Below are 18,100 nucleotides of genomic sequence, written 5' to 3'. Positions count from 1 at the left end.
GCACTTTGGGAGGCTGAGGCGGGCAGATCACTTGAGGCCAGGAATTCAAAACCAGCCTGGCCAACATGGCAAAACCCCGTCTGTACTAAAAATACAAAAATTAGCAGACAGTGATGGCACACACCTGTAATCCAGGCTACTCAGAAGGCTGAGGCAAGAAAATCCATTGAACCTGGGAGGTGAAGGTTGCAGTGAGCCAAAGATCATGCCACTGCACTCCAGCCAGGGTGATGGGAGTGAAACCTTATCTAAAATAAAAAAAAATATGATTGGAATAATACATCAGAGCAGGAAAATGTTGATACAGTAGAGAGAAGATCATTGCAAGAGTGACTTCCTTGAGCAGATGAGCAGGAAGGGGACCCAGTGCTCAGTGGGAAGGAGCTGGCTCTTGGCACAGAGAGTTCATTCTGAAGGACAGCAAGAGTTCAGGTAGAACTCGTGCAGGGGGGGCTTATAGAATTTTGGGGAAGATGTGGAAATGCTCCTCTGGTAGCACCTATTTTCATTGTGAAAATGAAGCATCATCGCGTGAGAATGTTGGTTTTCAACAAGAATGTTTTAGCAACTATTTAGTAGGCTGTTGAATGTGAGAGTCTGCAGTTCAGGGAAGTCTGGCCTGGAGTTGGTAATTGAGGAGACATCAGCAAGCAGATAGTTTTGAAGCCACGGACCCAGATGACAATGCATAGATTTAGAAAAGAAGTGGTCCAAATCTGAGCCTTGGGTAATCCATGCCAGAGAGATAAAGAGGACCTAGACACGAGAAGGAGATTTTGGAAGTGAAAGAGACAACAGGAGGTGTGAAAGAGGAGAATAGGAGAGTGAAGGGGCTAGGGAAGGGTAGTAAGGAGGGTAGGAGGATGGCTGCTCTCTTGAGGCTGGGATCTAGTCATACATTTCAAGTAAGCCAGTCAGCATGGGTGTGTATTTTCTCCAACTATATTCAGCCACTCAAGCTCAGTGTAGTCCAATGGAGAGCTGGATTTAAACTGGGTTGAGGAAAGAGGAGTAGGTAGCTGCAGAAGAATAATGAAGAGGATGGAGCATGATCTTTCAGTCCAGTGCAGTGGGGCTGGGGAATCGTTTGCATTGGAGGAAGAGTTGGAGGTGAGAGATGGAAAGTGGGATTCAGGCAACTGAGATTATGGAGGGGGTGCAGCCATTGCTAATAATGATATCTAGGATATAATAAGGGAATGCATGACTGAGGTAGGGTGCAGGACAAGATTATTAGAAGAGAGAATGTCCAAGAACTCAGAGGCCAGGTGAATGGAAGAGTCTCTATGTAGCTATGGAAATCACTAGAATTATAAAAGGGGTGGTATCGGATTGAAATAGTGAGTACTGCTAGAATACTTGATGAAGTGATGGGGCTCACTAGATGACTGCAACGAGAAGGGGTGGGTTTGGAGGAAGGAAAGTGATCTGGAAGTAGCAGTGAGAGTCAAGAACACCTGCACCACCTCCCAGGCTCTGGTGTGTGAAGGGTGCACCCAAGAAGATATAGACCACTAGAGGGCACTGTGCTCAGGCCTGCGTGTAGGTCTCAGTCCCCTGATTTTCATGGGGTTACAATGAAATGGACTCACCTGAAGAGCTTTCAAAATCAAACGTATGCCCGGCCCCTCCCAGACCACTTACATCAGCATCTCTGGACATGTATGTGCGCTCCTGTTTCTTCATGTTCTGGCCACCATTTGTATTACTAGATGTTTTAAATTTTGTCCACCTTAGGGGTGTACAATAGTGTCTCCTGGTTGTGTTAATTTGTATTTTCCCATGTTCTAATGAGGATGCATACCTTTCCATGTGTTTGAGCTATTTCTGTTTCCTTTTCTGTTATCCATCTGTTGATCTCCTTTGCTCATTTCCCCGCATTGGGGTTGTTAGTCATTTTAAAATTGATTTGTAGGAAATCTTTATATATTTTGCATATTAACGCTTTTGTGATTATACAAGTTGCAGATACCTTCTCCCAGTCTGCAGCTTGTCTTTTTTTTTTTTTAAATTCAGCAGAGAAGTTTAGGTTTACTATCAATAATATATAAATTAGCATTTTTTTTTTGAGACGGAGTCTCGCTTTGTTGCCCAGGCTTGAGTGCAGTGGCACGATCTCAGCTCACAGCAACCTCCGCCTCCTGGGTTCAAGTGATTCTCATGCCTCAGGCTCCTGAGTAGCTGGGACTACAGGCGCCAGCCACCACATCCAGCTAATTTTTGTATTTTTAGTAGAGACAGGGTTTCACCATGTTGCCCAGGCTGGTTTTGAACTCCTGACCTCAGGTGATCTGCCTGCCTCAGCCTCCCAAAGTGCTGAGATTACAAGTGTGAGCCACTGAGCCCAGCCAAAATTATCAATCTTATCTCTGTCATATGTGTATCTTATGATATTGATAATTGTCACAAAACTTACTTTAAAGCTGTTGGTAGACACTAATATTTATTTATTTATTTATTTATTATCTGGAGAAAGACAACATTTTTTAACAAGTAAAAGTCATCAAAATAATGTTTTGCCTGTGTCTGTATTGGGACAGTGTATTTGGTGGCCTCAGATTATGTTTATAATACTTAACCCAGTGTGACACTATTTTTTAAAAATTAAGATATATATACATATCTATATATAGTGAAGAATTCAAATAGGACAAAAAGCATAAAATGGTGAAGAGGCCAGGCGGGGTGGCTCAATCCTGTAATTCCAGCACTTTGGGAGGCTGAGGTGGGCGGATTGTTTGAGCCCAGGAATTCCAGACCAGCCTGAGCGACATGGCAAAACCCTGTCTCTGCAAAAAAATATAAAAATTAGCCATGCATGGTGGTGGATGCCTGTGGTCTCAGATCCTTGGGAGGCTGAGGTGGGAGAATCGCCTGAGTGGGGAAAGTCAAGGCTGCAGTGAGCTGTGATCACGCCACTGCACTCCACCCTGGGCAACAGAGCGAGACCCTGTCTCAAAAAAAAAAAAAAAAAAAAGGCCAATAATCTCTTTCTCTTAGTTCTTCTGCTCAAAGGTGAACATTTCTTATGTAACCTTTGAGAAAAAAAGATTCATATGCCTCTATCAACATATGTATGTAGACCCTTGTATTAAGTTTCCTGTGGCTACCATGACAAATCACCACAGACTGTGTGGCTTAAAACAACAAAAATTTATTCTCTCAGAGTTCTGGAGGCTAGAAGTTCAAAATCAAGCTGTTCATAGGGTGATGCTCTCTCCAGCCTCTGGTGGCTCCAGGCATCCCTTGCATTGTGACTGCAATACCCCAGTCTCTGCCTCTGTTTGCAAATGCTCTGCTTCTCTGTGTCTCTCTTCTCTGTGTGTCTTATGAGGACACAGGGTGTCTTCTAAGGCAGCATGGTGTGATGCTTAAGTGCATAGGCACTGGGGCCAAACTGCCTGGGTTCGAATCCCACCCCCACCACTGACCAGCAGTGCAAGCTGGAACGATTACCCAGCTGCGCTAAGTGGAGATGATGTGACAGTACTTATCTCACAGCACCTTAATGAGTTAATACTTGGAAAGTAGTCACAGCAATGCCTGGCAAGAAGATAACCTGTGTAAATGGCTAGATTTTATACAATTGATGTCATACTCTTCTTACAGTTCTGCACCTTAATTTTCTTTCTTTCTTTCTTTCTTTCTTTCTTTCTTTCTTTCTTTCTTTCTTTCTTTCTTCCTTCCTCTCTCTCTCTTCCTCTCTCTCTCTCTCTCCCTCTCTCTCTCTCCCTCTCTCTCTCTCCCTCTCTCTCTCTCTCTCTCTTTCTTTCTTTCTTTTTTCTTTTGAGCCAGAGTCTCACTCTGTTGCCCAGGCTGGAGTGCAGTGGCACAATCTCAGCTCTCTGCTACCTCTGCCTCCTGGGTTCCAATGATTCTCCTGCTTCAGCCTCCCGAGTAGCTGGGAGTACAGTTGCCTGCCACCATACCCAGCTAATGTTTGTATTTTTAGTAGAGACAGGGTTTCGCCATGTTGGCCAAGCCGGTCTCGAACTCCTGACCTCTGGTGATCTACCCACCTCGGCCTCCCGAAGTGCTGGGATTACAGGCATGAGACACCATGCCCAGCCTGCACCTTGATTTTCTTCACTTCATAGTATATCCTGAAATCTTTACCCCTCAGCATACAAAAAAACCATATGATTTGCACCAAACTCCTTACTATTATGACTTCTCTTCTGTGTCAGTCACTATTCCAGCCACTTTAAATTCATTATCTTTCCTAAAAGTACTCCCATTTTGTGGATGAATAAATGGAGGTTAAGGGAGTTGTCCCAAGCCTCACAGTAAGTGGCCAAGTGGAGGTTCGGCCCAGTACTGTCTGTTTCTTTGTTTGCTTAACTGTCATTGCCATCTTCGCTATTACTTGATTTTTGTGTTTTTGTCATCCCCTTACAGACGTTTCTGAGTTATGACAGCCTCGACAAGAATAGTCTCCTTGTTTCTGAACATTGGTGTTGTGATGCAATCTCCTAATGAGACATGTCAATGTGCCCAGATCTGCAGTGATAGTTGTCTGTTTTCTTAAGACTTTAGTCCACAGTTACTTGAAATTCCCTCAGAGCCACAGCCAGCCCTTTCCCTTGGCTTGTTTCACAAATCTGGTTTTCCAGGGTCACAGATACCTGCAGCTTTCTGGCTGTCTCCTTTTGCCAGTGGAGCAGAGATCCATCCACTCCTTACTGAGCCTCCCCAGGCCTGAGGAGACTTCCTGTTACGTTTGATGAGTAAGGCTGAATCACAAGAAGCCAGCCTTTCTCTTCCTCCTGAAAGCAGAAGTCATTCTTACCGAGATGTCCAACTTTGTCATTAGCCAAATTGTAAGGTCTTAACTTGTTGTTGTTGTTTTTTTTTAATAAAGATGAGATTGTGCCAGACAGTGAGATAAATTATAGAATGATTGTTTCACTCATGCCTTCTGTCCTTTGCAGAACTCAGTTAAGCAAGAAGTCTGGGGAAAAGGGTTTACTGTCCACCAGAAGTCTCTGTTTAACCAGAGACTTCTGGTAATCAGCCTTTGTTGATGTCATTCTGAAATTCTTCTAAATGGTCTTTAGAAAATTGATTTTTAAATTAGTCTTGCAGGATTTCAGTGTTATTTATTATTCCTAAATTAAAATCTAAACCATTTAATAACACCAAATGTTGATCAGAATGTGGGTATGATTGCTCGTACATATGGCTAAATATGTAGTCATAAATATGTATCAACCAGTAAACTTTCCTTAGAAGTTGATTTAAAAAAAAAACCCAAATTGTGGAACTATACTTATTTTATTTTAAACTATCTCATCCAGCTAAAATAATGCTCAAAATTGCTTGATAAGGGAAACTGCAATTATTCTTGAAATGTTAAATATGGTGATAATAGAAAACAGGCTGTTTAAAATAACTTTCCACTCAGGTGACAAATGTAATAACCAGGCTGCAAACTCTTACAGAGAAATATTACCTTAGAAAAATATTTTTCTTCACATTGAATTGTTTGTAAGTTGCTTCCTCACACGAATTAGAAAATTGGATTACTGGTTTTGTCTGTAGCCCAGAAAAAACTAACTCACCTCCAGACCTTTGAAAGGTAAAAATATACGTAGGAGTAATTCCAATGTGGGCCAACAGATGGCACCAATCTGTTTCTAAGGTATCGCTTTACTCAACTTTAAGAACTTGTGTTTGTCAAGCATTTTCAATTGTATTTCCGTTCATTTACAAGTTATTTTCTCTTCTTCTGAAAAAGAGATCTTGGTAAGTAGAAAGACTTCTGTGGCTTTTTCACATTATGGCATAGGTGCTTCAAGTAAGCAAGTTTGCTAACCATTCATTATATAGGAAATAGATAATGTTTCCTTGAAATTTTTGCAAAATGATTTGAAGTGGATTTTTTTGTAGATGTTGCAAATGTCCTTTGAATTTCACAAGCAGGATGAAGAGCAGCGTCTTTACAGCTGTCTCGAAAAGATAGAAAACAACTAGCGCTTGTGGTGATAATTAAGGAACAAAACTAATGTTATTTATTTCTTCTGATTTGGCCTAGTGAATTTTCTCTTTTCGTCTTTCTCTAGTTTATTGTTTTCAGTAACATTTAACAGTAATTTATATATACCACTGATATGGCACCTATTTATTATATGTTTTTACAGCAGACGTGTGTTTGATCTCCCTTGTCGTTTGTCACTGTAATAGTTTGCTGGTCTGTGTCTGTCCCTAATTCATAAGCTTTTTGAAAGCAGGAATTATGTCAGTCCTATTCATATTTATATCCCTGGTGCCTAGTGCGTAGCATGGCACTGGCAGAAAAATAGACTGTGAATAAACATTTATTAAATGGAGGAAGTGGCCGGGACCAAGCCCTTCACAACCTTGAATCTGGCACAGTGTGGCAATTGCCTTCCTCCAGGTCCTTCCACCTTCGGTTTGACAAATGAAACAATGTTTTTCTTGCCTATTTGTTGACTTGATTATGTGATCTTTCCTCCACTTATTTCACTTAATTTTTTTTTCTGCTCTCTTCTTCCTTGTAGTTTTAATTTTCATAGGTCTTGTCTACCCTTTTTTTCTGAAATGTAGCTTATTTCATCTATTTCCTCACCCTTTTTATTTGATGCATTTAAAAAAATCAAGAGCATTTACCTGTTTATTTATTTTTACTTTCTTTAAAAAACTGTGAACTCTCTAATCTTCCACTCTCATCTTCCCATTTTTCCCTCCTTTTTTCCCAATAAATAGAAAACTTACTATCTTGTTCATTTAGTGTATTCCCTAGGAACTGCCTCAGGGTATGAACGCCTCTGGAGGAATATTGCGTTTTTGTGGCAGGATACTATAAGGACAGTTGACCAGCTTTTCCACCTGGTGACTGATTTTCAGTCCCATGAACCCAGACACCGTGGGTCTGGTTGCCGGGGACCTGTAGGGTGGGTCCGCATCTATGAATGTCAGTTATCTACTATTATCTGAAAGTTCTCCATCTTTATATTTTAATATTCCAAATAAAACAAACACGTTTCTTTAAATATAAAATATTTTCACACAGCTATAAAGACAACTCTTAAATTGCCTTACGATAACTTTTTTGGATTATAAAGGATGTTCAAAATGAGACATTTTAGGGATATCTGAAAGTATAAGAAAGAAAATTAAATTCATCTATAATTCAGAGATTCAGAGAACCACTATTATTAGTATTTGGTATATTTCATCACATTTTTTGTCCTCTACCTTTTATGTATATGTCAGGTTTTAATCATATTTTGCAAAATTAGAGTCTTACTACATATATAATTTTTTTTTTTTTTTTTTTTGAGACGGAGTCTTGCTCTGTCGCCCAGGCTGGAGTGCAGCGGCACGATCTCGGCTCACTGCAAGCTCCGCCTCCCGGGTTCACGCCATTCTCCTGCCTCAGCCTCCCGAGTAGCTGGGACTACAGGCGCCTGCCACCACGCCTGGCTAATTTTTTTGTATTTTTTTTTAGTAGAGACGGGGTTTCACCGTTAGCCAGGATGGTCTCGATCTCCTGACCTCGTGATCCACCCGCCTTGGCCTCCCAAAGTGCTGGGATGAGAGGCGTGAGCCACCGCGCCCGGCCATAATTTTGTATTACTGTATTCATTTAACATTATCATTTTTTCAAAGTACAGTATTTGAGGCTATTATTTAATTATACATAACTGATTTAATCATTTTCTACACTAGACATTCTGATTTTTTCAATATTTCATTATGTCATGAGTATCCTTATAGTCATATCTTTTGTGTGTTATTTTTGACTATTTCTTTAGAAAATTCCTTGTAGTGGAATTGCTAAAATAAAGGAAGGTATATTTTTAAGAAATTTATGTAAATTACCAAATTACCCTTTAGAAAGCTTGTACTAATTTTTCATTCCTGCCTAAGTAGTAGATGAGGGTTCTTATTTTAGTTTCCACCTACCAACCTGGATATTATATTTTTTAATTTTCCCTATTTGATAGGTGAAAAAAAAATCTTGCCTTTTAAAAAATCTTTTAAGAAACAAGAGTCCTCCTTTGACCCCTTTCCTCTTTTTATGCTTAAATATCTTATAGTAAAAATAACAGGCATTCTGGAAACCTATTTCTAAATGCTTTATTCTCTATCTCTAAAAAAATTACATTTTCCTAAAATAGCCAAATAACATTATAAAAAATTACAATTTATTTCTTAATAGCATCTAATGGCTGGTCCATCATAGAATCTGCCCCTCCTCCTGTTACTGAATATGTTTTATAGCAAGTCTGTCTTAACTGAGATCTAATCCAAGATCATGAGTTTCATCTAGATGTTATGTGCTTTTTTGATTTAACATGCTGTTTTACTTTTTGTGAGATTGGACATTATTCATATTATTGGCAATTGATTTTTGGCAAATTATTCAGTAAATAGTACAGTAAACTTAATTTTGAATGTTAAAAGTTTGAAAAATATAGATAAAAACTAAGAGGAAAATAAAGTTCCATTATAATCTTACTGTGCAAAGATAATTACTGTTCATATCTTGGTATGTATCTTATTAATTTTTCTACTTGCATAGGTACATATTTACTTTGGTACTTTTTAAATAAACTGCTTTTTGTCATATATAGTGAAAATATTTTCATGCAATTCGATTTTTATTATTTTTAAAGGCTACATAGTACTATTTAGTTATACAGAGATACTAAAATTTATTTGATAACCTGCTATTTTTGGATAATTGAGGGATTTGTTTTCAAAATAGAATTTATTTTTGCCAGGAGCAGTGGCTTGTACCTGTAACCCCAGCTCCGTGGGAGGCTGAGGTGAGAGGATGGCATGAGCCCAGGACCTTAAGCTATGATTGTGCCACTGCACTCCAGCCTGGGCAGTGGGACAAAACCCTGTCTCTTAAAAAGAAAGTGTTTAAGAAAATAGTAATGATAATAATTTATTTTGTGACGGCCACTTTATTGTATTCTTTTATTGGTGCTAACATTTTTTCAATGACTTCTCTTTGGCTTTCCACATTGACAGTCTTATAATCTAAAAATAATAATGATTTTCTTTCTTCATTTCAGTATTTCTTCCTGTCATTTTTTTCCTTTATTACAGTGGTTAAAACTTCCAGAAAGAACAATGTGTGCATTCTTTTTTTTTTTTTTAATTATACTTTAAGTTCTAGGGTACATGTGCACAACGTGCAGGTTTGTTATATATGTATACATGTGCCATGTTGGTGTGCTGCACCCATTAACTCGTCATCTACATTAGGTATATCTCCTAATGCTTTCCCTCCCCCCTCCCCCGACCCCACGACAGGCCCCGGTGTGTGATGTTCCCTTTCCTGTGTCCAAGAGTTCTCACTGTTCATTTCCCACCTATGAGTGAGAACATGCGGTGTTTGGTTTTTTGTCCTTGTGATAGTTTGCTGAGAATGATGGTTTCCAGCTTCATCCATGTCCCTACAAAGGACATGAACTCATCCTTTTTTATGGCTGCATAGTATTCCATGGTGTATATGTGCCACATTTTCTTAATCCAGTCTATCATTGTTGGACATTTGGGTTGGTTCCAAGTCTTTGCTATTGTGAATAGTGCCACAATAAACATGTGTGTGCATGTATCTTTATAGCAGCATGATTTATAATCCTTTGGGTATATACCCAGTAATGGGATAGCTGGGTCAAATCGTATTTCTAGTTCTAGATCCTTGAGGAATCACCACACTGTCTTCCACAATGGTTGAACTAGTTTACAGTCCCACCAACAGTGTAAAAATGTTCCTATTTCTCCACGTCCTCTCCAGCACCTGTTGTTTCCTGACTTTTGAATGATCGCCATTCTAACTGGTGTGAGATGGTATCTCATTGTGGTTTTGATTTGCATTTCTCTGATGGCCAGTGATGATGAGCATTTTCTCATGTGTCTTTTGGCTGCATAAATGTCTTCTTTTGAGAAGTGTCTGTTCGTATCCTTCGCCCACTTTTTGATGGGGTTGTTTATTTTTTTCTTGTAAATTTGTTTGAGTTCATTGTAGATTCTGGATATTAGCCCTTTGTTGGATGAGTAGATTGCAAAAATTTTCTCCCATTCTGTAGGTTGCCTATTCATTCTGATGGTAGTTTCTTTTGCTGTGCAGAAGCTCTTTAGTTTAATTAGATCCCATTTGTCAATTTTGTCTTTTGTTGCCATTGCTTTTGGTGTTTTAGACATGAAGTCCTTGCCCATGCCTATGTCCTGAATGGTATTGCCTAGGTTTTCTTCTAGAGTTTTTATGGTTTTAAGTCTAACATTTAAGTCTTTAATCCATCTTGAATTAATTTTTGTATAAGGTGTAAGGAAGGGATCCAGTTTCAGCTTTCTCCATATGGCTAGCCAGTTTTCCCAGCACCATTTATTAAATAGGGAATCATTTCCCTATTTCTTGTTTTTGTCAGTCTTGTCGAAGATCAGATGGTTGTAGATGTGTGGTATTACTTCTGAGAGCTCTGTTCTGTTCCATTGATCTATATCTCTGTTTTGGTACCAGTACCATGCTGTTTTGGTTACTGTAGCCTTGTAGTATAGTTTGAAATCAGGTAGCATGATGCCTCCAGCTTTGTTCTTTTGGCTTAGGATTGACTTGGCAATATGGGCTCTTTTTTGGCCCCATATGAACTTTAAAGTAGTTTTTTTCCAATTCTGTGAAGAAAGTAATTGGTAGCTTGATGGGGATGTCATTGAATCTATAAATTACCTTGGGCAGTATGGTCATTTTCATGATATTGATTCTTCCTATCCATGAGCATGGAATGTTTGTTTGTGTCCTCTTTTATTTCATTGAGCAGTGGTTTGTAGTTCTCCTTGAAGAGGTCCTTCACATCTGTTGTAAGTTGGATTCCTAGGTATTTTATTCTCTTTGAAGCAATTGTGAATGGGAGTCCACTCATGATTTGGCTCTCTGTTTGTCTGTTATTGGTGTATAAGAATGCTTGTGATTTTTGTACATTGATTTTGTATCCTGAGACTTTGCTGAAGTTGCTTATCAGCTTAAGGAGATTTTGGGCTGAGACGATGGGGTTTTCTAAATATACTATCATGTCATCTGCAAAGAGGGACAATTTGACTTCCTCTTTTCCTAATTGAATACCCTTTATTTCTTTCTCTTGCCTGATTGCCCTGGCCAGAACTTCCAACACTGTGTTGAATAAGAGTGGTGAGAGGGGGCATCTCTGTCATGTGCCAGTTTTCAAAGGGAATGCTTCCAGTTTTTGCCCATTCAGTATGCTATTGGCTGTGGGTTTGTCATAAATAGCTCTTATTATTTTGAGATACGTCCCATCAATACCTAATTTATTGAGAATTTTTAGCATGAAGAGCTGTTGAATTTTGTCAAAGGCCTTTTCTGCATCTATTGAGATAATCATGTGGTTTTTGTCTTTGGTTCTGTTTATATGCTGGATTACATTTATTGATTTGCGTATGTTGAAACAGCCTTGCATCCCAGGGATGAAGCCCACTTGATCATGGTGTATAAGCTTTTTGATGTGTTGCTGGATTCGGTTTGCCAGTATTTTATTGAGGATTTTTGCATCAATGTTCATCAAGGATATTGGTCTAAAATTCTTTTTTTTCGTTGTGTCTCTGCCAGGCTTTGGTATCAGGATGATGCTGGCCTCATAAAATGAGTTAGGGAGGATTCCCTCTTTTTCTATTGATTGGAATAGTTTCAGAAGGAATGGTACCAGCTCCTAGTTGTACCTCTGGTAGAATTCGACTGTGAATCCGTCTGGTCCTGGACTTTTTTTGGTTGGTAGGCTATTAATTATTGCCTCAATTTCAGAGCCTGTTATTGGTCTATTCAGGGATTCAACTTCTTCCTGGTTTAGTCTTGGGAGAGTGTAGGTGTCAAGGAATTTATCCACTTCTTCTAGATTTTCTAGTTTATTTGCATAGAGGTGTTTATAGTATTCTCTGATGGTAGTTTGTATTTCTGTGGGATCAGTGGTGATATCCCCTTTATCATTTTTTATTGCATTGATTTGATATTTCTCTCTTTTCTTCTTTATTAGTCTTGCTAGAGGTCTATCAATTTTGTTGATCTTTCAAAAACCCACCTCCTGGATTCATTGATTTTTTGAAGGGTTTTTTATGTCTCTATCTCCTTCAGTTCTGCTCTGATCTTAGTTATTTCTTGCCTTCTGCTAGCTTTTCAATATGTTTGCCCTTGCTTCTCTAGTTCTTTTCATTGTGATGTTAGGGTGTCAATTTTAGATCTTTCCTGCTTTCTCTTGTGGGCATTTAGTGCTATAAATTTCCCTCTACACACTGCTTTAACTGTGTCCCTGAGATTGTGGTATGTTGTGCCTTTGTCCTCGCTGGTTTCAAAGAACATCTTTATTTCTGCCTTCATTTCTTTATGAACCCAGTAGTCATTCAGGAGCAGGTTGTTCAGTTTCCATGTAGTTGAGTGGTTTTGAGTGAGTTTCTTAATCCTGAGTTCTAGTTTGATTGCACCGTGGTCTGAGAGACAGTTTGTTATAATTTCTGTTCTTTTACATTTGTTGCGGAGTGCTTTACTTCTAACTATGTGGTCAATTTTGGAATAAGTGCAGTGTGGTGCTGAGAAAAATGTATATTCTGTTGATTTGGGGTGGAGAGTTCTGTAGATGTCTATTAGGTTCGCTTGGTGCAGAGCTGAGTTCAATTCCTGGATATCCTTGTTAACTTTCTGTCTCGTTGATCTGTCTAATATTGACAGTGGGGTGTTAAAGTCTCCCATTATTATTGTGTGGGAGTCTAAGTCTCTTTGTAGATCTCTAAGGACTTGCTTTATCAATCTGGGTTCTCCTGTATTGGGTGCATATATATTTAGGATAGTTAGCTCTTCTTGTTGAATTGATCCCTTTACCATTATGTAATGGCCTTCTTTGTCTCTTTTGATTTTTGTTAGTTTATAGCTTGTTTTATCAGAGACTAGGATTGCAACCCCTGCCTTTTTTTGTTTTCCATTTGCTTGGTAGATCTTCCTCCATCCCTTTATTTTGAGTCTATGTGTGTCTCTGCCCGTGAGATGGGTCTCCTGAATACAGCACACTGATGGCTCTTGACTCTTTATCCAATTTGCCAGTCTGTGTCTTTTAATTGGAGCATTTAGCCCATTTACATTTAAGGTTAATATCATTATGTGTGAATTTGATCTGTCATTATGATGTTAGCTGGTTATTCTGCTCGTTAGTTGATGCAGTTTCTTCCTAGCATTGATGGTCTTTACATTTTGGCATGTTGTTGCAGTGGCTGGTACCGGTTTTTCCTTTCCATGTTTAGTGCTTCCTTCAGGAACTCTTGTAGGGCAGGCCTGGTGGTGACAAAATCTCTCAGCATTTGCTTGTCTGTAAAGGATTTTATTTCTCCTTCACTTATGAAGCTTAGTTTGGCTGGATATGAAATTCTGGGTTGAAAATTCTTGTCTTTAAGAATGTTGAATATTGGCCCCCACTCTCTTCTGGCTTGTAGAGTTTCTGCTGAGAGATCAGCCGTTAGTCTGATGGGCTTCCCTTTGTGGGTAACCTGACCTTTCTCTCTGGCTGCCCTTAACATTTTTTCCTTCATTCAACTTTGGTGAATCTGACAATTATGTGTCTTGGAGTTGCTCTTCTCGAGGAGTATCTTTGTGGTGTTCTCTGTATTTCCTGAATTTGAATGTTGGCCTGCCTTGCTAGATGGGTGAATTTCTCCTGGATAACATCCTGCAGAATGTTTTCCAACATGGTTCCATTCTCCCCGTCAATTTCAGGTACACCAATCAGACATAGATTTGGCCTTTTCACATAGTCCCATATTTCTTGGAGGCTTTGTTTGTTTCTTTTTACTCTTTTTCCTCTAAACTTCTCTTCTCGCTTCATTTCATTCATTTGATCGTCAATCACTGATACCCTTTCTTCCAGTTGATCAAATCAGCTACTGAAACTTGTGCATTCGTCACATAGTTCTAGTGCCATGGTTTTCAGCTCCATCAGGTCCTTTAAGGACTTCTCTACACTGCTTATTCTAGCTAGCCATTTGTCTAATCTTTTGTCAAGGTTTTTAGCTTCTTTGTGATGGGTTCGAACTTCCTCCTTTAGTCGGAGAAGTTTGATCATCTGAAGCCTTCTTCTCTCAACTTGTCAAAGTCATTCTCTGTCCAGCTTTGTTCCATTGCTGGCGAGGAGCTGCGTTCCTTTGGAGTGGGAGAGGTGCTCTGATTTTTAGAATTTTCAGCTTTTCTGCTCTGTTTTTTCCCCATCTTTGTGGTTTTATCCACCTTTGGTCTTTGATGATGGTGACGTACTGATGGGTTTTTGGTGTGGATGTCCTTTCTCTTTGTTAGTTTCCCTTCTAACAGTCAGGACCCTCAGCTGCAGGTCTGTTGGAGTTTGCTGGAGGTCCACTCCAGACCCTGTTTGCCTGGGTATCAGCAGCGGAGGCTGCAGAACAGCGAATATTGCTGAACAGCAAATGTCGCTGCCTGATCGTTCCTCTGGAAGCTTTGTCTCAGAGGGGTACCTGGCCATGTGAGGTATCAGTATGCCCCTACTGGGGGGTGCCTCCCAGTTAGGCTACATGGGGGTCAGGGACCCACTTGAGGAGGCAGTCTGTCCGTTCCCAGATCTCAAACTCTGTGCTGGGAGAACCACTACTCTCTTCAAAGCTGTCAGACAGGGACATTTAAGTCTGCAGAGATTTCTGCTGCCTTTTGTTGGGCTATGCCCTGCCCCCAGAGGTGGAGTCTACAGAGGCAGGCAGGCCTCCTTGAGCTGCGGTGGGCTCCACCCAGTTTGAGCTTTCTGGCTGCTTTGTTTACCTACTCAAGCCTCAGCAATGGCTGGCGCCCGTCCCCCAGCCTCACTGCCGCCTTGCAGTTTGAGCTCAGACTGCTGTGCTAGCAATGAGCAAGGCTCTGTGGGTGTGGGACCCTCCAAGCCATGTGCGGGATATAATCTCCTGGTATGCCATTTGCTAAGACCGTTGGAAAAGCACGGTATTAGGGTGGGAGTGACCCAATTTTCCAGGTGCCATCTGTCACCCCTTCCTTTGGCTAGGAAAGGGAATTCCCTGACCCCTTGTGCTTCCTGGGTGAGGCAATGCCTCACCCTGCTTCGGCTCACACTCATTGGGCTGCACCCACTATCCTGCCCCCACTGTCCGACGGGCCCCAGTGAGATGAACCCGGTACCTCAGCTGGAAATGCAGAAATCCCCCATCTTCTGCATCACTCATGCTGAGAGCTATAGACTGAAGCTGTTCCTATTTGGCCATCTTGGAACCACCCCCCCTAATGTGTGCATTCTTGATGTTGACTTTAACAGGAATGCCTTGGGGTGGAATATTGATTAAAGTTAGATATTTGAGGTATTCTTTATAAAGTTTTCAAAGTATTTTTTAAATACCTAAAGTTGTATTTAATCAAAGATGAGGACTGAATTTTATCAAGTGAATTTTTCACCTTTATAGAGATGCTCATCTATTTTTCTTGTTTGACTTACTCAATTGAATTATTGTTATAGACTTGTTAATGATAGACCATTTCTACAATCTCAGAAACATCCTAATTACTCATTGTATTTTTTCTTCAGGACACAGCTAGATTGATTGGGGTTTCTTTATTCTGAGCTCTATCCCTTCCCCATAAATGACTGAAATTTATCCCTTTCATTTGTATTTTCTCATAATTACTCCTAATTTTATAATATATATACTTACAAATATTTTTCTAACAACATCAGGAGTTAATTGGCATCTATAGCTTCCTTTCAATTAGACAACTATCTTACATGGTTTTAGTGCACTCTCTCCCTCCCTACCCCACCTTCAGCCAGCTCCCTTCTCCCTTCTTATCATTGGCAGTTTTTAGCTTGAGATTTCTATTAAGATTTTTGTCATCAATACTTTTTGGTACTTAGCACTAAATTTTACTACTTTTCTTTGCTAAATAATCCTTCTTGTATTTTATTATTTTAGAGTTTATTTCTTTTTAAACTCTCCTTCCTCTGGGAATTCAGATATGGATCTGTCTTCCATGTCTTTTAGCATTTTAGTATGTTTTCTGTCTCTTTGGCCTCTCCTGGTGAGTTTGGGAAAATTCTCCTTGGTCTTCTCTATCATTAATTTTCTCATTAGTGGTGCTATTTGCAACTCAAGTCATCCAATGAGTTTTTCTTTTCAATAATTGTCTATAATTTCCATGATTCTTACTCTATTTTTAAAAGAATCTTGCCTCTTCCTGAAGATATCTATTATAAATGCCTATTCTGCTCTTTTATTTCTGTTTTGTTGGGTATTAACTTCTTTCATATCTTGAGTTTGGCTCCTTTCTATTATGGTACTTGCTTTCTGCAGTATCATGCTTCTTGATTGTGCAACTGTGTTTAAGCCTTCTTGTGAAAGTGCTTGTTGATCTATTTTCATAGCCTGCTTGTTGGGATGCTGGATCAAACCAGTCTCTACTAATTTTCTTTTCTTTTTTTTTTGAGACGTCTCGCTCTGTGGCCCAGCCTGGAGTACAGCGGCATAATCTCAGCTCACTGCAACCTCCACCTCCCGGGTTCAAGTGATTCTCCTGCCTCAGCCTCCTGAATAGCTGGTACTACAGGCACCCACTGCCACACCCGGCTAATTTTTGTATTTTTAATGGAGACAGGGTTTCACCATGTTGACCAGGCTGGTGTCGAACTTCTGACCTGAGGCAATCCATCCACCTTGGTCTCCCAAAGTGCTAGGATTACAGAGGTAAGCCACCGTGCCTGGCCCCAGTCTCTATTAATTTTCTATTGATGCTGTAACAAATTACCACAAACGTTGTGGCTTAAAACAATATACATTTATTATCTTACAGTTCTGTAGGGTAGGAGTCTGACACAGGTCTTGTTGGCTAAAATCAAGGGACTGGCAAGGCTGCATTCTTTCTGGAGGCTCTAGGAGGGAATCCAGGTACTTGCCTTTTCAAACTTCTAGAGGCTGCTCACATTTCTTGACTCATAGTCCCCTTCCTTTATCTTCAGGGCCAGCAAGGATGGGCCAAGTTCTTCTCATATCACATCACCCTGACATCCTCTCTGCCTTTCTTCCACTTTTAAGGGTGCTTGTGATTACACTGGGGCCACCCAAATAATTCAGGATAATCTTCCTATTTTAAGATCAATTGATTAGCAACTATAATTTCATCTGCAACATTAATTTTCCTTTGCCGTGTAACATACCATATTCACCAAGTCGGGGGATTAGAAGTAGACATCTTTGGGAGGCCAGTATTCTATCATAGGTGAGTCCCTTTCTGGATTTCAGAGGCTTCTCGGTTTCAGTCCCCTAAAGGTCCGCTTGCCTTTTAGTGTGTTATGGATCTATCAATCCGTCAATATAGATAAAACTTTAATAGATAGATAGAGATATAACTTAATTAATATTTTTAAAAATATTTGGTCATTTTAGGAATTTAAGGCAAGAAGAGGAAGCTGGAACACATACAAACCACCCTTTGACTATCATAATTTGTAATGTTTGTATTCGAAAATGTGGTTTTGTCACCCAGGCTGGAGTGCAGTGGCACAATCTTAGCTCACTGCAACCTCCACCTCCCAGGTTCGAGCAATTCTCCTGCCTCAGCCCCCAAAGTAGCTGGGACTACAGGTGTGTACCACCACGCCTGGCTAATTTTTTTTTTTTTGTATGTTTAGTAGAGACATGGTTTCACCATGTTGGCAAGGCTGGTCTCGAACTCCTCACCTCAGGAGATCCCCCCACCTTGGCCTCCCAAAGTGCTGAGATTACAGGTATGAGCCACCATGCCAGGTCTCTTAGAACATTTTTAAATGTGATTTTAAAAGTTCCTTTTATAGTCAGAAATATGACTTTTATAATTTCTGTTTTGGGATACTTAATTTAAGATGTATGTATTTGACCTAAAAAACAATTGATTTTAGTAAATGCTCTATGAACTCTAGAGACTTAGACATATGATGTTCTCTTTTTGTAGGGTACAGCTTATGTCTCTATTAAATCCTTTATTAATTGTCTCATTCAAATTTCCATATACGTTTTTATTTTTTGCTACTTGATCTAACAGTGACCCAGAGAAATATGCTAAATACTTTTACTCACAATGTCTCCATTC

The 18,100-nt window shown here is 39.8% G+C and overlaps 2 protein-coding genes across 9 annotated transcripts in view; both read left to right on the top strand.

Moving 5' to 3' along the window:
• The first annotated feature begins 5,651 nt into the window (after window positions 1-5,651).
• TLR6 (toll like receptor 6) overlaps window positions 5,652-18,100 on the top strand; it is a 34,049-nt gene continuing 21,600 nt past the window's right edge. Inside the window, exons 1-2 of one of the 2 annotated variants that reach the window (XM_063808450.1) lie at window positions 5,689-5,745; window positions 16,464-16,719. The gene's annotated coding sequence lies outside the window, so the exon portion shown is untranslated. Of the gene's footprint in view, window positions 5,746-16,463; window positions 16,720-18,100 lie in introns of both variants that reach the window. The other variant, XM_009447487.4, reaches the window with a different exon arrangement.
• Window positions 16,632-18,100, top strand: part of TLR1 (toll like receptor 1) — a 49,625-nt gene continuing 48,156 nt past the window's right edge. For all 7 annotated transcript variants that reach the window (XM_063808019.1, XM_063807999.1, XM_063808004.1 and 4 more), the window contains exon 1: window positions 16,632-16,719. The gene's annotated coding sequence lies outside the window, so the exon portion shown is untranslated. The remainder of the gene's footprint in view (window positions 16,720-18,100) is intronic.

The sequence above is a fragment of the Pan troglodytes genome, chromosome 3, assembly GCF_028858775.2.
Source record: "Pan troglodytes isolate AG18354 chromosome 3, NHGRI_mPanTro3-v2.0_pri, whole genome shotgun sequence".
In the NCBI taxonomy this organism is placed as follows: domain Eukaryota; kingdom Metazoa; phylum Chordata; class Mammalia; order Primates; family Hominidae; genus Pan; species Pan troglodytes.
Note: the sequence above shows the minus strand (reverse complement) of the source record. Positions and strands in the feature narration are given on the sequence as shown.